Source organism: Lissotriton vulgaris, chromosome 7 (genome assembly GCF_964263255.1).
Source record: "Lissotriton vulgaris chromosome 7, aLisVul1.2, whole genome shotgun sequence".
Lineage (NCBI taxonomy): Eukaryota > Metazoa > Chordata > Amphibia > Caudata > Salamandridae > Lissotriton > Lissotriton vulgaris.
In genome coordinates this window covers 1,545,092,463-1,545,119,422 of record NC_141695.1, presented here as the reverse complement: position 1 = coordinate 1,545,119,422, position 26,960 = coordinate 1,545,092,463, and the positions used below count along the sequence as shown (strand labels likewise).

The following is a 26,960-nucleotide window of genomic DNA, read 5'->3' as shown; positions in this document are numbered from 1 at the left end:
TCTGCAACCCCATCCCATTCCCACCTCTGCAACCCCATCCCTTTCTCACCTCTGCAGCGGAATTTCTATCTCCCAAACATAGACTTCTATAGATTCCTGAGCTGGAAACACGCTTAGAGCGTGTTGAAGCTTCCACACCACCCAGACCTACCGGACCTCCTGGGAAAACTTGGAAGAGAGGGCCACACCGCTTCACATGTAAACAAACTCCTGGGCACACCCAACACCCTCACACTGCGACTCTTTACCCAGAAATGGAGACCGCACACACAACCAACACATCATCAAGTGGATTTCACTGACAAATGGTGGGGTCATATTGGGTAGTCCCCCTATTCATCAAGAATCACATCAGCTCTTGTACAGTCAAGGTTCTGGTATATTCACAACACTTATCAGACCCACGCCTAAACTGGGGCTAGGAGACTCGGACATATGCAGGAGATGCGAGAAGACAAAGGTGACCTACAACACATGTTCCTTACCTGCAAAATGTCTTACCAGCTGTGGTGGAGAATACAATCATTAATACAGAAAATCTCAGGGTCAGCAATAGAAATTGACTTCTTAAAGCCAGCACTGGGCATCCGAGCTATGGCCCACATGCATCAAGCACTTTTTCATTCACAAACGGTGCGATTCCTTAAAATCGGCCGTTTGCGAATGCAAAAGTGCTTTTTGGGATGCATGAAGCAATTTTAGAATTTGCAACATTGTTGCGAGTTCTAAAATTGCGGGTGCTTTTAAGAAGTCGCAGATGTGCGACTTCTTAAAAGCAATGCATCATCACTTTGACAAGTGAAAATTCGCACTTAGGGTTCCAAATTTACCGAGTGGTTGAACCACTCGGTAAATTTGGAAAAAGTGTTTAAAATGCTTAAAATGTTTTTTTTTCAACATTCATGTTACGGACACACATGTCCTTAGGACATGTGTGTGTGCAACATGATGCGAAAAATAAATTTCAGGGGTGCATGGGGGGTCCTTTGGACCCCCCCCTGCACCCATGAAATTTTCTAAGTGCCACTCGCAATTTGCATTGACTCCTATGGGCCTTTTGGCCCATAGGAATCAATGGAAATTGCGAAAATTAACTTAAGAATTCGGTATTTCTTTGGGATTCGGTAAAAAATGCGATTTTTACCGAATCACAAAGAAATACCGAAAAAAATGATGCATAGCATTTTGCATTTCCTAAATAGCGATTCCTTAATTTTCGCTATTTAAGAAATGCAAAATCCTACATTGATGCATGTGGGCCTATATCCCTTTCCTCCAAAAATACTGGAAATACTGCATTATTAGTGGATCTCCTCATCTCAATAGGGAATAAGACTATAGTCGCAGATTGGAAAGTGACATCCCCAAACTCTCTTGGCAAATGGTGGAACCTACTATACACGATCCGAGGGGCTGACAACATACTGCACTCTAAAATATATACCTTCCCAGGACCAGACATCTTTGGGACGCCTTAGACAAATACCTACAAGAAAACAAACCTCCCTGAACTCGCCTCAAGTTCTAACTCCACTCAAGGATTTGTAAAGGTCTCTTTCCCATCTTTTTGGATACGCGCATCTGAACTATGGTCCCCCCCTGTGGAAGTGCGAGCCCAACCCAGTGTAGCCTCCCTTCCCAGACCTCCTCCCCTTGCCTGTCTCTCTTTCTTCATCTTTTAACCTCTAATTCCTACATGCCTATCTCTCTTTCTTTATTAACCACTCAGTTTGCCATGTTATACTCCTGCCGAACCAGGCTCCATAGTATACCAATGCAGCACCTTTTACTTCACCATCAACAAAGATCTAGTTGCATCTCATTAGGTCTCCCACCATGCTTGTTTACAACTTCTAATCAACGCTGTTTCTTCCTCCAGATGCACTGTAAAAGGATTGTATGGTAAACTATTTATTTATTGTTATTTACTTTGTCTTTTTGATATGAAAATAAAAACTAATTGAACAAAAAAAAATCATGTGTGATTCTAGGGAATGCGCGTGTTACACCTTTTTGACGTAAAGTAGTGCATAATGCTACTTTGCATTACTTAAAGGCGAGTCTACAGTGCAAAACAAGTTTGGTGCTGCAAGGTAAATCTCAATATAGTACTTCACTCTGGTTTGCATCATTTCTGTCATGCAGTCCCAGTGCAATGTGTTAGTAAATCTGAGCCTCAGTATTGATCTTGAGCCCAATGTGCTCCTGGGACGCTGCAGGATTTGGAGGTTCAACATGTAAGCAGACTAAATGTGCACAATTATGCCTTGATTGTAGTGCACCACACCGTCAACACGTGTTGCAAAAGATAGCATGAGAACATGTGTGGAAGACGCGTGATAATGACCTTGCATGTTAGGGAAGTAAAAATTCTCTACTGTGTGTGAGAAGGATGTTGCATGTTGGCCTTTGCCTCTCTTCCCATGCATGTTTACAGAGCATAATAATACCCTGCAATGTCCTTGAGTGTATAAAGTCTTTTAGAATGATGAGAACTTCCCAAGCATAAGAGATCATCATACAGCTACATTTTGTTCATTCATCAAACACAATGGGAAACCCTGACTATAACACTTCTGTTAGGATGTACGTTGTTACAACGCATGCTTTTACCACGCATACCTTTACAACACAGGTTTTTCAACGCAAGTCGTTACAACGACTTGCGTTGGGGAGTGCTGGATAGTAAATAGTTTAATTTACTATTCCAACTCCAGTCCCCTTGGATAGTAGGGAAGGTGTTGGATAGTAAATTCAACTATTAACTATCCTACAGCGCCCCCCAGCGCAATTCGTTGTAACAACTTGCGTTGAAAAACCTGCATTGTAAAGGTACTGCGTGGTAAAAGTTGTGTCGTAAAGGATGTTTCCCCTTCTGTTATATTGCATAACAATAATATCACATGCACCACATCAAACCAACCACAAAATTGCATGGTACATTTAGCTAAGTATAAGTGGAGGTAAGACTAGGGATTATATTCTTCCCATACGGTCTAGCAGTAGGTTGATATTATTGTTACAGATGTAGCCTCATACAACACATTTAATCTGTGGGAACTTAGTAAAGAAGGAACTGACAAGCTCCACCTTTGCTGTTTCTAGCTGACACTGTGCACCTACCCGATGAGGCTAAGCGGCAGGAGTATGTTCTGAGTGAGCATGGAATCATGTACCAAGGCAACCTGGACCACATTGCCCACCGTGGATGGAACTATGGTCAGGTAAAGAGATCTGTGGAAGAACAGCGCAGGCTGAAAAGGAGCACTTGTGGATACGTAAATATATTAGTGTTATAATGAAGCAAAGCGCACATGATTCCACGCTACGGGGTATTTTGAATTTGTATTTTACAGAGATGGGCAGTAAGGCATGCATAATGTGAATCTTTTTCTAATCTCTCCCAATCTTAAACAGAAATGGGACCTATGTCACAATGAGGTGAATGAATGTGCATGACATTACACAATGTAATCAAGGAGAATGATAGTCATTAGGGATTTTGTTTTATTACCACCGAGCTCGAAACCAGGCTCTTGTATCCAGTGTATGGAATGCTGCCAACAAGCCACATCTCCTCACAATAAGTAATGGGGTTATATGGGACGGTGGTTCTCCATAAGTTAAAAGAAATTCCAGAAGGGACGATATATTTTTTAAGCGCAAATGTACTTTTCTGTCATCTTTCCACTGTACGCTTTTTAATTTCTGCATGTGCAATACACAATTTAGATGCATATATCGAAGATTACCATGGTGCACTGGCATTCAGTAGTGCCAGACGCACGCTTTTGAGCAAAATACTGAGCTTGGCACTTAATATTTTGGAAAAAAATCAAGCACTGGTTGATTAATACCCACCAAACATGTATGTTTGTGCAGAGCCATCAACAATTTGCACATGGAGGCCCCCCGGGAAATATTTGAAAGCTGTCTCCTGTCAGAGGCAAGAGTAAAGCTGTTTTCTTGCTGAGTTGGCATGGTGAACAATGGAGCAAGGAGTTGGCATGCTACCTTTAGCAATCCCCAGTGGTTAGACAAATTGCAAGCATTCTTCCTATCACCTTTTGTGTGTTTGATGTAACATCCTAGGTGGCAAGAGTGTGCCCAGACCTAGGTCCCATGCTCCCTGCGCCAATGGACCCAAGCTACATCTTACTGCCGAACCCCAATCAGGGCAAAACCAGTCTTGAGTTGCTTGTTTTCCATTTAAGGGAGGACCTGGCCAGATGGTTAATTCTGGACTGTTCCTACTGGAGCAATGTCAAGATTTATTCACATATGACTAGGTCCAAAGTGAGGTGGAATACTGGGCAAAAGAACAATGGTTTGGAATACTACCCGAGCGGTTGCCAGTGGTTAGACTTGTTCCAAGCATCCTCCCATCGCCTTTTGTGTATGGGAATGGAGGGAAGCCACATCCAAAAGTGATGGGGTTGTATGGGGCAGTTTTTCTACATAGCTTAAAAACATGTTCCGGAGGAGTCCAATAATATATACGTTTAAGCTCAAACATACTTCTCTGTCATCTTTCCATTGTGCACTTGTTTAATTCCGCATGTGGAAATACACATTATTGTTTCCTGCATCACAATTTTATGTTATGCTTGCTTCCTTAATGTGAGTTCAACATGTTTCTGTGGTCCTGTGAAATCACCTTTTGTATTACTGACATAATAACAACTTGCTACACAATGTTTCCTGCAGTGTAGCACTATATTAATGTTTTGAGAAAAGCAATAAAGTATGTTAAAAAAACGGTGGAAATACACATTTGAGATGCATATAGCCAAGATTACAACTGCAATGTCAGGACTATCCTGGTGTAATTTACATATGTGTAATGTCAGTTTGCAAGTAGAATCCTACCATTTCCAATATGTGAAGGCGGAATGGACTTTGCTCTTACCGCCTAGGTGACCAACAACTTTTAAGAATTCAAATGAAGAACCCCTATGAAATGAGCGACAGTGACGAATTGTTGACTAGGATTTGCTGTCACGAGTGCCTTAGCCCAAGTTCTTGTTAGCAGAGACTATTTAAGGCATTATCCAAGTGGGTGGTTACCCAGCACCCCCCCCCCCCCTCCCCCCTCCCCCGCGCCTTCCAAGGGGCCCCGGGAGAGTGAACTTTCTCTCTTTTACCTCTGTCTATTCCATTTCCCTATTTAAACCTCTCCCCGTTCCGCCTACTTCTACGCTTGTCTTTCCAACCCTTGCTCGCTTAAGGATTTTTAGACATTTTTCAACTGTTTTTGTGCGACCCAGTTAAACTTTAATATATAATTAAGTATTGTCTGACAAGATGCGGGCTTGAGGCAGCAGGGAACGTGTCATGAAATTCAAAATTCGTTGCATACAGGAGCCCCCAAAATATGCGTTTTCCAGGCCCCCCATATCCTGAAGATGACACTGCTTGTTAGAGATGTTACCGCCTGTGTTGGTTTCTTTCATTCCCTGTCTGAATGCCTCACCTGCAATTTTTGTTAAAATCCATTAAGGCTTTTAATTTCCTCTCCATCCCTTGCAGGAGTCGGTCATCTCTCAATTGACTAGTTAATGGCAGGGTGTAGTCCTTGTTTTACTCTTTTAGCCTCTTGCAATTAGCTGTCAGCTCAGCACAACTCTTTGGTTACTCGTAAAAAATGCAGTCTGGAAACGTTGCCGCCTGCACGTACACGGCATAGGTTGACGACGTACTTAACGACTTAATTACTATTAATTCGCTTCCGGAGTCACTCCTGTGTTCATCAACATGTTGCTGCACACCAGCCCTGGGTGTTTTTCAAATTCTCGACCTCAGTAGAAGGCATGCAGCGTGACACCAAGGCGTTGTTGGCAGTTTCCAATGGACCGACAAATAGTCCTTTGTGCCCGTCTGTTTTGCAAAGATATTTGAAACCCAGCCAAAAGGATTGCTCGTCATTCGTGTTTTCCTTCGAATCTAGCTGCAGGGACATTTTGTGTCCCTTTGTTCCTTGGTGTGGCATCTTGCACTGACTAGAGTAAGACAGCTGACTACAATACCCATAATGCTGCACTTTACTTGTCTCTTTTCATTCCTTTCCATGGCTTTTGGCCTTTTACAATTGAATACCTATGCTTCTATTTCATGTATTTCCGAACCTTTTGAACATTGTCATAATAAAAGAATATCAATATGGTGCTTTATGACACCACAAGGATGCTTCAGAGCGCGCAAGGCGAAAAGGAGTGACAAAAAAGAGGGGTCGGAGAGAGGACAAGATGGGACAAGTTAGTGGGGAAGAAGAAACGCCTTGTGGTTAAAGTGGTCTTTCTGGAAACACTATTATTTCACTAGATGGAACAATTAGTGTGTGGGACAGCCATAGTCATCTCAGTGGGGCAGAGATGGGGAGTTAACGGAGAGGGGACGCGGGGCCATAAGTGGACAGAAGAAGGAAGGAAGGAGAGCTGGGGTGAAGGGTTAAGGCCGACCTTGAGAGGAAGCTGCTGGCTATGTGGGCTGATCCTTTGGTGAAGCTTAGTATACCGGATTTCAATCATCTCTGGGGATGTCTGTTGTGGGTTGAGGCCACAAGCAACGTTTTCTGCATGGGTCTTTGTTTGTTCTGGGTTTTTCTCCAATGATAAATTCTCTTTGATAGCCTCTCTTCGAGGACGTTCAGTCCATGTATGAGATCATTCAAAGTGGCACCACCTACTCCTATTGGCCTCAAGGAGTCATAGGCGAAGCTACATTTAAACATAGGTTTTGATCATTTCCTGGTGCTGACGTTGAGGCCATCAGTTTCTTCAACGTGGCTTCTCCGGACAAGGAACTTGGACATGGAGTCTGTTGAGAAGAATCTGCATCTTAACCCCAGTAATTAAAAAGATCACTAATTCCAACAACCGTGTACTTATGTCTTAGCAAATCAATCCTGTCCGGGCTCGATTTCCTCCACTTTGTTTTGTTTTCCTGGCACTCACAGGAGGATAAGCCTTAATCAACTGTGAATGGTCTTCAGACACATCTTGAACATTTCCTAAGTCAACTTCTGGTACCTTCTTTGACAACATAAGGTCTCTCCACTCTTTGGTAATTGATAGATATACATATTATACATTAAGCACAGTTTTGATGCCTTGCTTTTAGAATACCTATTTGCTGTTCTACATATTATGATTCTCAACAATCCAATGACGTTCCACTGCTTTGTATATCATATATAGGTAACGACTCGCAAAGTGGACAACTGAGCTAAACGTTCACTGATGTCGTTACCCGTGGGCTGCAGGTTTGAGTTCTAATCCTTGCAGAACCAACTCAGCGGTTATCATGAAGCACTATAACAACACGACCTGTCATTACCTGAAAAGGAGAAAACATAAGGAAGTAATTCTCTGATCACTAACTGTTTGCTGTTTTGCTGTAGGGCTCTTTGTCTTGTTTGTTCCGTTTTAAACTGTCTCCCTTCATCAGCATTCTTGAGGGTGAGTCTTAGGGAAGGTGCAACTGCCCACTGTTTCGCAGTCAAAATATTGACCCATAAAAAAATTGCATCCACATTGTTGACTACCACAAAGTAAGTAGATGTAGAGTTCTTAATTGCAAATGTATACTTTCCTATATATGTTAAGGTCCTCATTTACAATGACACATCTGCATAGATGCTTCACTTTCTTTGCACCAGCACCAAACGTCCTTGCGCCACCATGGATGCGCTGTATTTACTATACAGTGCTCCATGGCACAAGGATTAACAGATGCATCAGACATTCTGATGCACCTGTTGGCACAAAAGTGATGTATTGATGGAGTTGCTCATTAATGTGATGCAACACAAGCACTGTGCTACAACAGATAGGTCAGTCCCATTCAAAAAGCCCTGCGACATTCCTTACGCCTGGTCTTAGCAGGCTTAGGGAGTTTGATGCAATGAAGGCGTAGAGTGACACAGTGAAGTGTTTTAAATTTCACTGCGTCAGTTCTACATGGCTTTTTGCATGGGAACGCCCACACTGCATAACAGAGCAATATTCCCTCATGACCTAAATAATTCTGCAAATTACTAACTCTATACTTTCAACAAAGGCCTACAACACCAGGTCACAACATATACTTTTTCACATTTCACACTGCATACATTATACCTGATGCAGTTATAATGTGGTTCAGAGCTTTACAACGTGGCACATCTCCCTAGATGCGTCACATTGTAAATGGGCCGCAACTTGACGCATTGTTTACGCCGACCGCTGTGTCACAAAAGTGACACAACAGCAGGGCAAAAGTGCTGCAAGGGGCTTATAAATCTACCTCTCAGTTTGAAGACATAGTGGTAGTTGATTAAATTAATCCAATATTTTGGAGGTTAATCATTCAAACATGGTATTGCAGCACACAACCTAGGGAAGTCAGATGCAAAGCCCAAAAATGGAAATGTTTAGTAAGATAACCAGTTATATATCACAGGGTGTGGACACACCTGATTAAGTAAATACTGGAAGTATGAACTACTGGAATCAGTGTATTGAAAATTTCTATATAGTAGTCGGGGAAATTTTTGTGCAGAGGGCATTAGTGTCAGACTTTCTCAGCTATGTTAGTGTTGCTCAAGTGGTAGAAAGTTATTGACTTGTGGGCTATGATTATATTTTACCTATGGCTGCCTTAACATCTGCCTGTGGGTATAGGTAAATGTAATTGTCTTCAGATGCTTTTGTCCCATGCTGGGTTTCTTCACTCTCTTTTTAGGTCTCACCTAGACAACGCATGCACTGTAGGCATTTTGTTTTCTTTAAGTAGGCTTAGAGGCCGCCCATTGCTTAAAGTTAGTTGGCTTCATTCTCACTCTCATTTGTTTGATTCTTACTGGGCATCTGCTGTAGGCTTACTTTCTCTTTAGGTGTTTGTCCCTCCATGGAGCATGGATGCATCACTTGGGTTCTTCCACTGCTCATTTTTTACATGCTACTTTCTTTCTTTGTATTCAAGCAATCTTCCAGAGTGCATCTTTTTCAGCTGTTCCTTTGAGTACTTTATTCCCCTTCATGTTCTTTTTTTAACTCTCTCCCTCCTTGTCTGTTGCTTGCCCCCAATTCCTGCTGGCTGGCCAGTGGTGCTGGCTCCACCCGCACTCCCTCCCTCTATTGTTGTCAGTATTGTTGCTTGCCCTACCCACCAGTTTCTCCCATTGTTGTCTGTGATCTTGCTTGCCCTCATCCGCCCTCCATCCTTCTGCTGTTTTCTGTGTGATTACTTGTCCCCATCTGCCCTCCCTCATTCCACTGTCTGTGCTACTGCTTACCCCAGCCACTCTCATCATCAGTTGTCTGTCAGCTTGTACCCCACTCCAACCCTTTGTTGTCCGTGTGCTTGCTCCCAACCCCTCCCTCCCACCCCATTGTCTGTGTTGCTTCCTGAGTCGTCCTGGCTGCCTCATATAGCTTTTTCCCGCACCCTCAAATGTCCATGTTACCTCCCATCCCACCAGAAATAAAAAACAAAGCAATATCACCTGGCCAACAGTGGTCGTATCATAACACATTTCTCTATTTCAGCCATGCTGCACCACAGCTGTGCTGGTATAGGACATGGCTAAACGACATTTGCAAAGCCAACAGCTCTTTCGTAGGCACAACTGATTGGTTTTGACAATGCTTGTTTGTGTTACTTGTTACTGGCTCCTCACTTTCATGTGATTAACATTGTTTGTCGTTTTGCAAACAAATGGTATCTTAGTGAGCAGTAAAATTGTTCTACATTGGAGTGGTGTGGCTCACTGGTTAGAGGTGGCAGACCCGAGAGCAGAGGACGGCCCGGGACCAGGGTTCAATTCCCGACGCGGCAGGGTTGTGGACCAGGGTCAGCGGACTCGATAATTCTCATCTCGGTGCCTACTCTAACCAGGGATCACACTCGGCAACTCTGGGCATTAGCTTGCCTCATCTCCACAACAGCCCCCCACAAATGCCGGGGATGCCTGGTTTCACCTTGGAGATACCCAGTAGGGACCATCTCACAGGGAAAGCCAGGACGGGTTCCCCAGCGGTCTACTGCACAGAGATACTCCTTCGGGAGTCGATTCTAGCGCATTACAAAACCCACAATTACAAAACCCACAATGTGTTATTGTCTTTGACTCATGTGGTGGCTTACCTCATAATTACAACATACATACTATTCCCAGTACATGACACTATTGAGTCGCATCCTGTATAAATTTGAATTTCAGAACAATTTCTGATAACATTTTGGAACATTAATGACCACTATTGTCCAGGTTAAGACATTAATATGCATAAATGATCTCTCCTCATTCCTTTAAGTCAGTCAATCAATTTGTAAAGGGGTCTGGGAAATATTTACATACATTTTGTTTTGTTTCCATTAACAGTTTGAACCGGACATTTTAAACATCACTCTTTCTTTGATGGATAAGAATTCTACGACAGACCACGTCCTTCGGAGGGATCCAGGATACATTGGGCGTGTATTTAGTGCCCTGGTAAGCATGCACACTCATAAATCAACTTGTGGACACCTAGTGGTCGGTGCACTGAATTGCAGTTTGGTCGGTTTCAGTTGAATTCTTCTGACCTTATAGTGAGAAGCAGGGGTGAATGTAACGCGTGTGATTTGTTGTAAGGTAATTACGTACAATTACATCAAAATTATGCAAGATAACATGGAATTATGCCAGGATCGTAATCCTGCATTTACAGCTAAATTTGAGCGTAAAATGCATCCTTCTGTCAAAGATGGACCTAAGGATGCATCTTGAAAAAAGAAAGTAGGGCTAAATGCAACAGAAAATAAACAGCAATATCTAACAGCCGGTCACGCATTGTTCGTGTTCTTTTGGGTAGGCATTTTTGACGGCAATTACGCAAAACTACACGAATGGACATCATCATGTAATTTGAAATAAATTAGCATCATCCTGAGTAATATTACATTATTGAAATTACTATGATTAGTCTGGCCGAATTCAAATTTTGCCCAGGCCTTATGAGGAGACCTTCGGTGTATGGTTGTAGCAAAACAGATATTTGTTTAATTTTTCACACTTTAAAAACTAAGAAAAGTTGGGGCATATTACCAACAACTAGCGATAATTATCACTATGTTGGTTTAGCGGCGATATTTTTATCGCCGAGTTGCGGCGATTTTTATCACTTAGGAACCTTGCTATTATCAAGGTTTATCTCCTAAGCGATAAAAATCGTCCGAAATGCATGAATATTGCTGAAAAGTCAGCGATATTCATGCATTACCGAGCTAATGCTCTTAGCCATGTTATCCACCTACCATTGGATAACATGGCTAAGAACTGCTCAGGGGAGGTGTTAGATTTTGGAGATATTTGCACTTAGCACGAATATCTCCAAAAGTTGGTAATAGGAGATAGCGATGTTAGCGACTGTTTCCAGTCTCTAACATCTTGGCACGCCCACTTTGCATGTCATTAGTGATAAATATCACTGACATGCAAAGCGGGGCCCAAGATGGTCCCTATCTCCTACTAGCTGTCGCTAACTGGTGTTAGCGACAGCTAGGTAATAGGGAGATCATTTTATCTCCGCTTTCTTGGCTTTTAAAGCCAAAAAAGCGGAGATAAACCCCCTTGATAATATGCCCCATAGTTCATTCACACACCTGCTTTCTATGCACAGCAAAAAGAGAGCTAAAGAACATTGCTATTTAAAAAAAAAGAAATCCAAGTGATTTAAATGAATTCATGCTTTAGTAACAGTACCAAAAAGCCACAATTAATTTCTTGTTAAGGTTTGGCATTCACTCATAGATCTAAGCAAAACAGTACCTTACTAAATAGACATGAGGCGCTTCCTCATTAACCATACATTTATGTCACACAATGGTAGTCTTTGTACGACATCAGAAGAATAAAGGCTAAATGGATCCACCAGGATATGAACAGGTGACCACGACGTCAAATACAGGCACCTCGAGTGGATACATGAGTGCACCGAGTCAAAGGAACCGGCTTAACAATGTTTTTCCTCTTAAACACCAGTATCAGGTATATAAGCGAAATCCAACCAGCCAATGTTTGTTGAGTTGTCTGCTCATAGCCCAGAAAAGAGAAAATGCTTCCCATTCAATATAGATTCAGAGAATAAAACATGTTTTTTTTTAACCCCTTGAATGCTCATGACGAGCTGAGCTCGTCATGAGCCACGGCGCTCCGGTGCTCATGACGAGCTCAGCTCGTCATGGCCCGTGGAACGCTCAGGTGCGGGGATAATTCCCCTGCTGTGCTGAGCGTTCCACGGGAACGGGTGTGGCCGTGACGAGCTGAGCTCGTCATGAGCACAGGAGCGCCGTGCCTCATGACGAGCTCAGCTCGTCATGACCATGTGAGCGCTGTGCGCGCCCCCTCTCCCCCCGCACAGCGGGGGAATATCCCCCGCAGCGAAGGGGTAAATAAGCTACCCAAGGCCATCAGAAGTAGCCAGTGGCAGCAGTTTTTAACCCTGACTTGCCGTTTCGTACCCCCTGAGCCGGCCTTGCTACCCCTGACCTCAGGGGTCATGCAGGCAGCAGGCAGAACTGAAAGTAAATTGGTTTGCATAGCCATTGTTGGTGTCTGTAGTTTTTGCTCCTTGCTTTGCTCCTACCTCCTTAGCAGCAAATAAATGGCTGTTGACAGGCTAGGGTTGACATTACCAATGATATCAGAGAAGAGTTAACTGGTTTCCCTCCACTCTTGCCAATTAAGTAAAAAAGTTTCAGTAACTCTTCCTGAAAGTGAAGCCTTCCATTTACAATCTTGAGCTTGTTAAATTCTACTATGCTCTTATGATATTTGATAAATGTACTTTCTCCAGGTCAACAGCAATGATGATACTGGAGTGTTGATAGGAAACTGGAGCGGTAACTACGCAATGGAGGAAAGTCCATCCAGGTGGAACGGAAGCGTGGAGATACTCAGAAAGTTTGCTTCAACCGGACCAGTTCGATATGGGCAGTGCTGGGTCTTCGCTGGGGTGATGTGCACAGGTACTATGCGGTGGACTAAAAGCTGACCAGCTGATGGAAGAGGTGTCCTTATGAGCTTCCTCTCAGTGGACCTCATTTGTGAAAAGTGATGCATCGCTGCGTGAAAACAGCGATGCGTCACTTTTCACTGCGCCCTCCTTTCGACACCAATGATGCGTCATACTTACAGTATGACGCATCATGGCGCAAGGAGTTACAGATACGTCAGTATTTCTGACGTATCTGTATGGCGCAAAAGTGACGCATTGCTGGAGTGTGTCACAAAAGTGACGCAACTCCAGCAATGTGTCCTTTCACATGTGGCAAGCCCCATGTGAAAGGGCCTGTGTCAGTCTTACGCCTGCTGTGAGGCAGACATAAGAAATTGACGCATTTGTGTCCTAGAAGTGGCGCAGTGAAATCTTATAAATTTCATTGCGTCACTTCCATGACCCGTTCTTGCGTCAAACGCCCCCCTTGCATACATTATACCTGGTGCAGGTATAATGTGGCGCAGGGGTTTACAAAGTGACGCATCTACCTAGATGCGTCACTTTGTAAATATGGCGCAACAAGGTGCATTTTTATGCCACTGGTGCGTCAAAAAAAGTGACGCACCAGAGGCGTAAAAGTGACGCACAGCCTCATAAATGAGGCCCAGTATGTTTATGCTGTGTATTGAACAAATGTCTTAGGGATGGTATGTCAGTTACCCAATGAAACAATGAGTATTGATTGAAAGCATTGTGATTAGAACAGGCCCAATGACCCAATTACCTAACAGAAATCTTCATTACTCGGAGCCCAAGGCTAGCCTATTTCATGAGACGATGAGGAGTGTGGCGAGGAAGGCAGATGAATCCATAAATGTATGCAAAATGGTGATGGAATCCCAATTGGGCAACTGTTAGCAACAAACAATACACCCTACTGTAACATCCTTGATACACATCATAAGATGGACCTATGAGGATAACAATGCTACATTTTAGGTTGTTATTTATTGTTGCCAATATTGCCTATGATTATAGTCGGTTTTCCACCAAAGGTTTCTTTTCCCCCTTTTTCTGTTTCACTTAAGCATGCATTTGACTGTATGATCTGTGTGTCCTCTTTCAGCTCCCCGGTCCATCGGTCTTTGTTAGATTACTTTGTTTTGTGGTCTTATTGGTGAAGGGAGAATTTAAGATGCATATTCATGAAGTATCAACATATTTCCAAACTACTAAATATTAGCTATTAAAAGAGGGTCATTTAGAATTTCATCTTTTGCTGAGGAGAGTCTGGTAGTCTTCTTATCAGACATACTTCTTCTTCAAGCCATTTTACTACCTCTGTCATTTGCAAGAGCTGCAACTGTACTATGGAGTGTTGCCTGTGAACCAACATTCCATCACTTCTCCAGCATCCTATTTCTGACGAAGGACAAATCTGGTAATGGCCCATGAAAAGTAAGTCTCTAACGGTAGGCCACCAAATCTGCTGACTTGTTCTGGATATTACGGTAATGACAGCCAATGATTTAGTATGGATAGCAGCTGAGAAGTTTCCTGAATATTTCAATATTTGTCCTAAATCAGGAACAACTACTTTATTGTATAATAAATTCGTCTACGTACTTGCTTGTCTGTACCCGTATTTATTTAATCTGGCATACACACAAAGTAAATGCAACATCTTTATGGTTTTTTTTACACCTGTTTTTCATATTTGTATTTTTTTTATCAAATGTATTTTGTTTTGTCTTTGATTTAATGCTGCTCAACATTTGATTGCAATGAATTCTTTTGGTTTGACTCAAAGCGTCGCATACGACTCTGACATATCTGAATTAAGCATAATCAGTTGTGTGAATGATCCCCTTGTTGCCCATTTACTTCCGTTAATTCTGTTACCCAAGCTCACAAGGTATTACTGGGTTGCCCTTCCTTTGTAACATAGGATCATACATGAAGGTAGCCCAAACAAAGGTGGCCATACCACTTGTGCTGTTTCAGCGCTCCTGGCGGAGACCTATTAAATCCCTAATTGTTTATAAGCCTTTTGCCAAAAATTTAGGGGCAGATTTATGTTGGTAATGCGCCACGTTTGCATCACGCAACTGTGGCGTAAACGTGGCACATCCCTACGACCCATTTACAACGTGACGCATCTAGGCAGATGCGTCACGTTGTAAAGCCCTGCACCACTTGTGGGCGTTCCGGCGCAGGGTGGGCGTTCCGGGGCAGGTGCGCCTCGCAAAAGTGGCTGAGTGAAATCTATAAGATTTCACTCAGTCACTTTCAGGCCAATGCTGCGTCAAAATCCTGCGCCTGCTTGAAGCAGGCGTATGGCTTGCCGCAGCATTGGACAGATAGGGCACCCCGAGCCTTGCTGGAGCTGCGTCGCGCTTGCGACGCAACTCCAGCAATGCGCCACCTTTACGGCACAGATGCGTCACGCATCTGTGCCGTTTTTGCCCCATGGTGCTCCGCATTGTAAATGCGGCGCACCATGGGTGGCGGAGCAGCGGCGCAAAATAACTGGCGCATCCCCAGGGTTATCATAAATCTGCCCATTAGATTTGCAGAAGAAATCAGAGGTTCTAACAAAGCCAGCTCAGGTATTAAAAATGGAGTTCAAGAGAAGATAGCCACTTGAGAGGCTGTTGGTTTGTAGAGAGTATCTGAGCCCTTTTCTAATACATAGGCAATTGGTGTTTTTTTCTCTTTCTTTTATTACTTTCTTCAAGTAGATTAATGATGGAGACCATTATAGGTTCATACACAAGAGATTATTTTGCTCTTTTGCTTGCCAAGCACAGAGAGTAAATGGTGTCACAGTGTAGACTTTGCAAGGCAGTACCATGTGGGGTATGAGAACTAGTCCACCTCTTTTTGAGGTCCTATCACATTTAGTCCTCCTAAAGCAGAGATACTTCCTGTTCCCAAGATTCCTATTTTAGATTGATGACCCCAGCAAGTTAACGGATCACTGACATAATGTAGAATGACAAAATATAGACTTACCAAAATATAGTCACCAAAATATAGAATGCCAAAATATCGAATTCCTATCTACAAACAGGTAAGTACAAAAATATCGAATCCAAAATATAGTCTGTAAAAAATATAGTCAGTCAAAATATCGAATTTTTTTAAATGTCTTAAAAGTAATTTAAAATGAATGAAATAATAAATATAATTAACTAAAACATACTTAAAAATACTCAAATAACCTTAAAATTAAGATATAATTAATTTAAGTTTTAATAAAAAATGTACAATATTTTACCGTAGGATAGCAGGAGGGTAACATTTAATATTACCACTCCAGTGAGTGCAACAGTAGGGAAAGCGTTGGATAGCGGGAGGGTAAAAAATACTATTCCCACTCCAGTGAGTGCAACAGTAGGGAAAGCGTTGGATAGCGTATGGGTTTAAAATACTATTCCCACTCCAGAAAGTGCAACAGTAGGGAATGCGTTGGATAGCGTAGGGGTAAAAATTAATATTCCCACTCCAGAGAGTGCAACAGTAGGGAAAGCGTTGGATAGCGTAGGGGTAAAAAATACTATTCCCACTCCAGTGAGTGCAACAGTAGGGAAAGCGTTGGATAGCATAAGGGTAAAAATTACTATTCCCACTCCAGAGAGTGCAACAGTAGGGAAAGCGTTGGATAGCGGGAGGGTAAAAATTACTATTCCAATGCCAGAGCATGCAACAGTAGGGAAAGCGTTGGATAGTGTAGGGGTAAAAATTACTATTCCCACTCCAGAGAGTGCAACAGTAGGGAAAGCGTTGGATATTCGAAGGGTAAATATTACTATTTCCACTCCAGAGAGTACAACAGTAGGGAAAGCATTGGACAGCGTAGGGGTAAAAATTACTATTCCCACTCCAGAGAGTGCAACAGTAGGGAAAGCGTTGGATAGCGTAGGGGTAAAAAATACTATTCCCACTCCAGAGAGTGCAGCAGTAGGGAAAGCGTTGGATAGCGGGAATGTGAAAATTACTATTCCCACTACAGTGAGTTTAACAGTAGGGAAAGTAATGATTCAATATATTATTAAAAATACATTAAATATCAATCCCAATAAAACATTAATTGAAATTAATAACCTTTTTAATATTATGTAATAATTAATTAGAAATACAACTACATATTAGTTATTAAAAATTAATAACCTATTCATAATAATTTAACAATTAATTAATTTTCAATAACAAAATCGAATTATTAATACAAATTAATACCAATTAAAAATTACCAGTAAATTAATTATCAATACACAAAAAGTATTTTTAACATGTAATTAATTACAATTACATTTCTTCCCACCCTATTCCCCTATAAACCCACATCCCACTACAGAAAATACATTAATACAATTATCATAATTATCAAATATTTAATTAATACAAAATAATTACCAATTATTAAAAATTAATTGCCAATTAATAGAAATTAATTGCCAATTAATAGAAATTAATTACCAATTAAAAATGAATTAACAATACATTTAAAATCAATACCAATGAATGAATAAAATTATTTACTTAATCACAATGAAATTACTTCCCACCCTATTCCCCTATAAACCCACAACCCGCTACAGAAAATACATTTAGAAAATTAACATAACAATTAATCAATTAATACAAAATATTTGGCAATTAATAAAAATTAATTACCAATTAAAAAATAACAATAAATTTAAAATAAATGCTAATAAATAAATAAAAATATTTAATTAATTACAATTAAATTACTTCCCACCCTATTCCCCTATAAACCCACAACCCGCTACAGAACTAAAAAGCTAAATTTAATTAAAAATTAATAATAATTGCTAAAAATTAATGTTTATTTTAATATAATTAAATTACTTCCCACCCTATTCCCCTATAAACCCACAACCCGCTACAGAATTAAATTACGCAAAAATTAAATAACATAAAATTCATTACTTAAAATACATTAAACATACATTACAAAAATTAATATACACTTTTCACACATATACTAACATACAAAACACTTTAAAAAAATTGATATTATTAAAAAATCGATATATTTAATGCCTATATTGTATACTCCGATATTTTGACCTCTATATTTTGAAAATCGATATTACTTACCTTAAATTCGATATTTTTAACCACTATATTGTGTCCATTCGATATTTTGTCCATTCTATATTTTTACTTTGATATTATGTCCATTCTATATTTTGGAATCGATATTATGACTGTTTACCCAGGTTAACACCCTAGCATGATGTTCTGACAGGAGGTTTGCTTCTTGAGTAGATGACCCTGGGGAAAAGAGGGGGCTCTTGACATCCACTCTGACCCAAGTGCCCAAAGCTGGTAAGCACCTATTCATAAGAGGCTCAGGAAAGGCTGCCAAACCATTGCTCAGCAAGTATAGGGTCTCTTAATGGCCTGCCCATACCACAAAAGAGCTGCCCTTTAACACTGTAGAGATGTCAGAGTACACTGTGGTGCATTGAGGTGCACTGTAGTGACCGAAAGAGTAAGGAAATTATCCATTTACTGATTACAAACTCAGGGTGCATAGTTAGTTTGACACCATACACTGCAGAGGCCAGGATACGAATGCACTGACAAACTCTTAGGCAGTTTACCACCAGGAATAATAATCCTGCCATGTTGAGAGCTATTGCAAGCACACTAGTCATCAAGTTGAGCATCACAAACGTGAAGAACATGCTCTATTCTCCAGTGTGGCACCATCCTTCTCAAAATCATAATGTACTAAGCAACTTGCAAATTGATTGACATCAGGGCGACTGTAATTGTACGGTTTTACAGTTGTGCCATTTTCAACATAATTATTGGTTTGACACATCTGTTGCTCAATCTGCAGGTTTCAACAGAAAATGTTGTTTCTAGCTCAAACGGATCAAAAGTTACTAAAATGTGGCGTCACTTGTTGCCCCGCAGTGAAGACCTTCGGCGAGGTTGATTTGCCACCTTACTGTTGCTTTTTGCTGTATTTGGGTGTTAAACTGGTACTAATAAGGTGAAACCTATGTCCAGAAAGTGTTAAGAAGTGTTAAAATTACAAAATAATAAAGTAGTAGTATCACAAATTGTGCCACATAATTTGCCTTTTTTGCCACATATTTTGTTCAATCCTGCCTCATAATTCCTGCTGCATAATTCCAGAGTCTCTGACTGACAATAGAAATCAACACATTTTGCCTTGCATCAAGTTGTGCTCCGTAACCTTTTCCCTTCAACAAGATGTATTTAAGGGTACCTTGCTAGTATGGGATATACAAAAAAAACAGGAATTGATACAGATTTCTAAGCACCTCTATTTTTACATTTTTTTCTTCTTTGTTCTATTTTTCTCCTTAGCTCTCAGGTGCCTCGGAATCCCAACTCGTGTCACTACAAATTTCAACTCTGCGCACGACACAAACCAAAACCTGAGTGTTGATGAATTTTATGACATCGCTGGGAAATACATGGGCAGCCCTGACAGCGTATGGTAATGTCAGCAACTATTTGCGTCTCTATGAGTTTTAGATTAAAAATGTAATCTATCTATCAAGTAGCAGCTTTTCTGTGACAAGCTAAATAAGGGATAGAAATTTGTGTCTGAAACTATCAATATTTCACAAGTGTTATGTTAGTGAAATACTGAACTGGGCTAAAATGTCTTTGTTGCTTAACCACTGATGTATGGCACAGCCATCTGCTATATAATGTAGTAGTAGAACATGTTATTGTGTGGTTAAATAAAACATTGACAATATAGAACCTTTTGGAAGAAAATTAAAACCATGTTATACAATGGTCAGGAAAAGATTGATTAGTACATTATAGTGCCATAAAGCATGAACAAGTATAAAATGGGACAAGCAGTTTAAAATGTACTATAGTTGTCTTAATGACAATATGATTGTTTAAAATCGATTGCAAGTGAGCCAATGTGCACAGTTCGTTGGGATGGATAGATCTTTGTGGAACCATAGAACCTTCACAAGCTTCCCAGGCCAAACAAGATTACTTTAGAAGCCATCCCTGAGTTATTGGATGATCATCCAAATACTCTAAAAGTCATTTTCACATCATCAGGCATCATCAAGCTCTTGAAGTCATCAGCAGACTTTAGAAACTTGAGCTTGATGACTTGCGGATGACTTGAAAATGAGCATCTGATGACTTCACAAGGTGTGACTAATCCTGATGACTTCAGGAGGATTTAAGAATGAGTATGTGATTACTTCATAAGATCCAATTGTGCATAATGATTTGAAAATAAACATCCAAATCTCCACAAGTATCATTTCTTTTTAACATTATGAAAATGCTCCTGATGTTTTGAGAATGATTATACTTCTAGTGCAGATGGGTAATTGGAGAAAATGTAACACAAAAGCCAAAAGTGACTGCAGTGATCAAATATGAGGTGCTTTCCTTAGCATCTTATCTAACAAGCATTAAAAATGCAATAGGTCTTGCCTTTCATTAAGTTAAAACCATTCGCTTTGCTATACAATACCATTAGCAAAGCAAATGGCTTTAACTTAATCAAAGTTGGGACCTATTGCATTTTCAATACTTGTTAGTCTACCATTCAATTGCAGATTCTTGAGTGGTATTTAGTTTATTTATTTCAACTATTTTATACTAACTTTAGCTTGGGCCTGGTCATCCCTTCATGTATTACATTTTAATTGAGGATGCTACCTTCCCACTGCAGCATTAGCACATCATTTTAAGACTTGAGCTTGGCTTCTACTTTAATAAGTCACAAGTGCTACAAATAGCTATTAATCGTTCTCTTTTTCTGCATTTGTGAGTGTGCGTGTGCTGCGGGAGCTCAGCTAAAGCAGGTTAAACTTCTCGTCACCCTATCACTTTTACACTGTCTTTAAGTCTCTTACTCTGAGAAAATTGTAATTAGATTTTTCAGACATTATTGTGATGGTTGAACATGTGCACTTATGGGGCTCATAGTGTGGACTCCTTTGTGTGGGATCATGTGAATTTCTAATCCATTGCCTTATTTTCGCTGGATAATAATTTAATTTGTATTTTATTGATATAAGTGTGGCCTACCTAACAATGTTACCTGGATTGCACTGCGTGCTGCAGTTTGACATAGCACACATTTTTATTTTTCGGTTTTGGTTATTGCTGTTAGTTGTGAATGGTTACGTGATACCAGCCTCAGTGTTTACATTTTACAAGTCACCTACATCTAGGCATGATTGGCGGATGGCACCTGAGTGTTCTTTTTTCTGTGCAAGACTACATTCTCTGAAACTGAATGCCACGCTACTCTGCACGACTGCAGTCTAAGTCACTGCAATCTGCATTGCTCTACGCCACTCTAATCTATTCTTTACCATTGCACTCTACACTACTCTGTCACTGCACTACACCTCTGCAATCTACCTTGCACCACTCCACTCTATGCCACTCTTCTCTGAAACAATCTACTTTACACCACTGAAAACTACTCTGCACTCTACATCGCTCTACTCTGCGCCACTGCACTCTACACCACTCAACTCAACCAGTGCACTCTACGCTGTCTACTCTGCACCACTGTTTTTTACACTGCTTCAATCTAGGCTACTGCACTTTAACACACTATAAGCTTTGATACTCCACTCGGTGATGCTCTACTCCATAAACCTCTACTCGACTCTTTGCCACTCCACTCTACAACACTACTACATGCTATGTCACTCTTCAACACTACTCAACAACGCTCTACCTAACCCCCTCCATGCCACTTTAGTCCACTCTATTCTACAACATACTACTCCTCTCTACTCCATGCCACTCCACTCAGACACTCGATTCTACAACACTTTACTCCACTCTCCTAAACGACTCCACTTTATGCCACTCCACAGCAATCTAGTCTACGTAACACTTAACGCCACTCTGTTCCACACCTCTTCATGACACTCTGTGGCTAGAATCTATGCTACTTCATCACATTGCACTTTCAACATGCAACTCTTCTTTACCCCACTAACTTTTAGCCATGCTGAACAGCCACGCTCATGTACAATATGGCTAAAACATATTGGCAAAGACAATAGCTCTTGCAAAGGCCAGACCATTTGGCTTTGCCAATGCTTTTTCATTTTAACCGATACTACAAACCATCGACAAAAGACATTGGCAAGTCACATGGACGAAAAGGCAAAACCTATTGGCTTTGCCAATGCTTGTTTTTGTAACCATTATTTGCTCTGCTAACAAAGCAATAAAACTGTATTTCTTAACATCTTGTGAATGGCAAACACGTATTACTACTGGAGGTCATCCTAGAATAATACTTCTGCATATTGCCACCGCCATGCAGTAATACAGCCAGAACCCATCCTACGGTAATACATTCCCATTATTAATTAATCAACTAGTACGGTTCCAGTCACATTCTAAAGTTATCCTTGGATCATCCATGAGTAATGCAGCCTCATTCTGAAGTCATCACAAAATGATTCTGTAATAATACAGCCCCATCCTGAAATACTCAAAGGATCATCCTGGAGTAATCCAGCCTAATCTGAAATCATCATGGGATCATTCTGGAGTAGTACAAGGTCCTCACATGTTTTCCGCTGAAGTAATCAGGGACCCATCCTGGAGTAATCCACCCTAATCCTGTAATCAGCATGGGATCATCCGGCAGTAGTTCAAGCTCATTACATCTTTTCTACTGAAGTAATCAGGTCCTAATCCTGGAGTAGTTTCTCTGATGACTCTAGATAAAGTTATCCCATTTAAATATTTTGCCCTGTGGGCAGACTTCAGGATGGCTTTGGATGACATCCCCAGTTAATTGCAGGATTTGCCTGGCTGAAGTCATCGAATGACTTCAGAATCACTCCAGGATGATCTTCCTTTTTGACTTGGGTAATGGTATCAGAGGATAAAATACATAATTTGAAATCAGCAATCGTTACATAAAAGGCTATATAGTTGTTTGGAGTCTGTGGCAGATAAGCCAAGGTGTAAGGTGCGTTTTGTTATTCAGCGGTCATCACTGAGCTTAGGAGGTCCTGCACTATTCTTGCCAGTTTCGGAGGGACCATGGTACTAAAAATCCTTGTCATAGCATTACTGCAAGTCCTTAAGCCATAGGTTAGAAAAAGTGGCTTTAGCAGTGTCCACCTAAAGTGAAGCAGCGACAGGCAGGAGCAGAGTAGATACGAGAAGGTTTCACGTTTATAACAGCACAGCCTGCACTTTGTAGTATCATCATCCTCGCAGCCAAGATTTGGGTGGGGCAGGTTTTCCTGATTGAACAACTAAGAAAAGGCTGTGGCTTCAGGCCAACCTGGTAGTCATTGGCATATGAAGTTGACAGGGCTTGTGAGGGTGGAACGGTCTTGATATTTTCCACCGCAGCAAATTTAGAGACAAGTTTTGTGTGTTTCTTCAGTATTCTTTCAACTGCTGAGTACTAGAGCATTTAGTGTGGTAAGTCTTTTTGAAGGGCATCTGCTGATGCCATTAAATATGTGACTGTTTTTGGTTTTAAATATGTTTTGAAGGACAAACTTCAACATACTGGTGTGACTGTGATGCATCTGTGGTAATATTTTAGGATAGAACCCTTGTTGGTCCATTTTAGACCCCCTCAGCAAAATTCTAATCTCACCAAAGATCCCCTGGTGTAATGTGGCAGCCTAAACACTGTTTTGTAGGTTTCTAGCTACAATTATTCTTGTTTGTGATGAGTAGTCCCAGTAAGGCCTCCCTGCCATAAGTGATGGCTGAGATAATGTGGCTTTTAGAACTTTTTGTATTGGGGCTAAAGTGGGGGTTTCGAGGGAAGCATTCAGTTGGCAAAGTCTGGTGGTTTTTAGTGCGGCCTTATCTTTAAGGTGAATCAAATGTGTTTTGAGTCCTCTGTTTGACGAAATCCTAATGCCCAGATAGTTATAAGATTTCGATCCAGTCATTTTTTAGGGAACAGTGATGATTTATTTGCTCATGCATCCTTCCAAATTATATCACCCTGATTTTTGAAGCATTTACTATCATCTTGTTTGTCTTATTATATGTATGAAGGGCATTAAGGGCTCCCTGGATCCTTATTTTCGAATTATCAAGAAGAACTATATCATCCACATACTGCAGTATTGTAACCTTTGTTGTTCCTATTTTTGGGGGAATTTGATTGGCGCAGTTTAGTGACAACGACATGTCTGCCGTGTATGAATGAAAAATCATTGGGGCTAGCACGCATACTTGTTTAGACCTAGGTTGGTGTTGATCTTTTTTGTAAGAGCAGTGTCCGAGAGCTTGACCCTCATCCAAGTTGATTAGAGTGAGATAATAGCATTAGGCAGGTGGTTTGGAATGCCCCATGCTTGGAGTTTGCTCCATGGGATGCCCCTATCCACCAGGTCAAATGCCGATGAATAGTCAACAAAGCATGCATAGATAGCTTGTGATTTCTGGTTGTTTGCCTGGTGGATGAGATAAGAATGGGTAATTATGCTGTCCAGTGTGGAGGAATTTGATCTAAATCCTGTTTGACAAAATGTGATTATTGCGTTTGTTGTTGCCCATAACTTCAGATCTTTTAATACAGCTGAGGTGTATATCTTGCCCTCTATGTCCAAAAGGGCGATCAAGCGATAATTGGAGGGATTCTGTTTGTCAGTGTCACCCTTTTCGAAAATTGGAGGCAATATTGAGCCTCCCCAGCTATCGGGGACTTGGCAGAGTTTGAAACATGATGTTGTTAATCGTAAACATTAAGTCATCTTCCTTTGGGTCATCCATGGGGTTTAAGGTTTCTGGCGATGGAGCACTCGGGTGTTTGTACAGTTTTTTACTTGCAGCGTCCATGTAGGTTCATTGATGGCATTGGTTATGGTGGCATCCCAGTGTTTTGTTTTTGATATGCTTCCATAAATCGGCCTGATTGCGCTGCTCATAAGTGAGTATACATATTGCCACTCCTTTTCCCTCTGCTGTTTTTTTTACAGACCATACCAAGTGCTTGTCTTGTTTTCTTGCACCCCTCAGTTCTTGTTGCAGAGTGGCTTTGGTATGGTGATTATGGGTGCTGTGGCATGCTTTCATAAGTTTACGGATTTGTGGTGAACCAATCAGAATAGATTGGTTATTGTTGGAAATGTTTGCAAAAGGCGCCCACGACCTGGAGGATTGGCTAGCGATTTGTAGATGCCCTTAATAATTTTTCCAATAGGTAAGTGAATGTTTGCCACTTTGGACCTGGAGGGACTGCCCTATAGTAGCTTTTCATGCTTTTCTTTTCTGCAGACAGACCAGGCCCCACTTAATTCTCCGGATTAGACATGCAGCTTCATCGTGGAGAGAGGTGCTTAACGTCTTGTGGCTTTCATGTTTGGCTAAACAAAGGTTAAAGGTTATGAGAAGTGGAAGGTGGTTGCCCTCGTACAAGGAAAGTACATCAAAGCACTCGAGGTGTTCCCCAAGTTTTCCTGAAACGAAAACGTAGTCAATAGTGCTTATGCCCACGTAGGTTTTCAGAAACTGAATTGATGGCTCTGAGTTTTCAGTTGTGGTCTGAATGGACCTCAGTCTGTATTTTTTTTAAAGTTTTGTCCTGTTGTTTAATTAAACAGTTTGTTGATGGACAGCCAGTGGGAACAAATCCCAATTTCGCAAATGAAAATCCCAGCAGAGTATTGTTTCCTAGTTCACATGATAGGAGAGTATTTGATCCAGTTTTTTGCTTAGCTGGCACAGCCTTTTTGCTCGCGCTGAGCCAAAACTGTTGGAATAGGTGTTAATCAGAAGAATCCTAATTCGGGAAGATGTTGTATTAGGTCTTTCCAGTGCAATTACTTTAAGAATCCCATCTTGATTTGGCATTTCTGTTACTAGTAGTTTCAGATTGAGGTTGGCATAAGTTGACGGACCCAACGATGGCCTCCGAAAGTTATTCTTTTTTCTTGCTTCTTGATGCCCTCCTTGGAAGCCAGTGATTATTAGTGGGGTAAGTGGCCAGGTTTATTGTAAGCAAAGAACATCAGTTGCCATTAGCAAAGTTTTTGCAGAGTCTGATTTTAATAATCTTGACAGTCCAGCGACATTCCATGTCAGGAGCTTTATGTGTTGGTGTGTCTTGAATGGGTGAGTCTTGATGCTAGGAGAAGTTTTTTGCTTCTCTGGGTGAGTGGAACCCAGCTCCAGTCTGGTGTTTGTTCTCCCCTAGTTTTTCCTGTGGCAACTTTCCTAATGGTGCCCCTTGTTGAAGAATAGGAGAGAACTGTATATATGGTTTCTTCTGACTGAGTGTGGTCATAGGAATGCCCAGACCCACTTAACATGCTATAGGGGCAAGCTTTTAGGTTGGGTGGGTCTTTTGGCTTTTTTAGTGGTGCACGGTATTGAGGGCTGAGATTTCTGAGATTCCAAAGCCCCATTTCTCAAGGACAGGCTTTTGTTCTAGTATTGCTTCAGCAAGTTGGTATGTTTTTAGGGTTAAGACTGTAGCTTCCCTCCTATTTCGCACTCCGGAATGGTTTTGAACTCAATGCTCAGAATGTCTTTGAGGTTCTTTTTTGACTGGCTGGGGATGACATGAAACAGCCTTAGTAGGTTGGAGCAGTTCAGAACGATGTGGCTCCACTCTGAGGGGTAATGTGGTATGAGTACCAGCTTTGTTGGTTTGTCCCCTCTTAAGTTCTTTCCAGGTTGGCCTTTATTACAAACTTCGGCAAGAATGGGATTGTCAGAGGAGGTTGATCTAATCCTGTCAAGCAGGGTCAATGCTCTTTGTAGGGCATCATTATTATGTGCAGAGCGGGTAACTTCCTGCAGAGCAGCTGTTGGAGCCCGGCCAGATGGATGCTGCACCGTCTGTATAAAGCAGTTGGTTACTGTAATTGAAGTTAGTGAGCTTTGACTTATTGAAGAACCTATGTTTTGTGTGCATGCTGAGAAGGCTAATATCTCGGTACCATGGGATGGGCAGGCTGACAATTGGGCCAATTTTGGATCTTT

General features: G+C 41.2%; 1 pseudogene across 1 annotated transcript in view; it reads left to right on the top strand.

Annotated features, from left to right (window-relative positions):
• The window catches only part of LOC147705975 (protein-glutamine gamma-glutamyltransferase 6-like), a 145,258-nt pseudogene that overhangs the window by 22,789 nt on the left and 95,509 nt on the right, over positions 1-26,960 (top strand). The window contains exons 4-7 of the transcript XR_015297377.1: positions 3,106-3,224; positions 10,364-10,474; positions 12,819-12,990; positions 19,338-19,470. The product of XR_015297377.1 is annotated as a protein-glutamine gamma-glutamyltransferase 6-like (transcript). The remainder of the gene's footprint in view (positions 1-3,105; positions 3,225-10,363; positions 10,475-12,818; positions 12,991-19,337; positions 19,471-26,960) is intronic.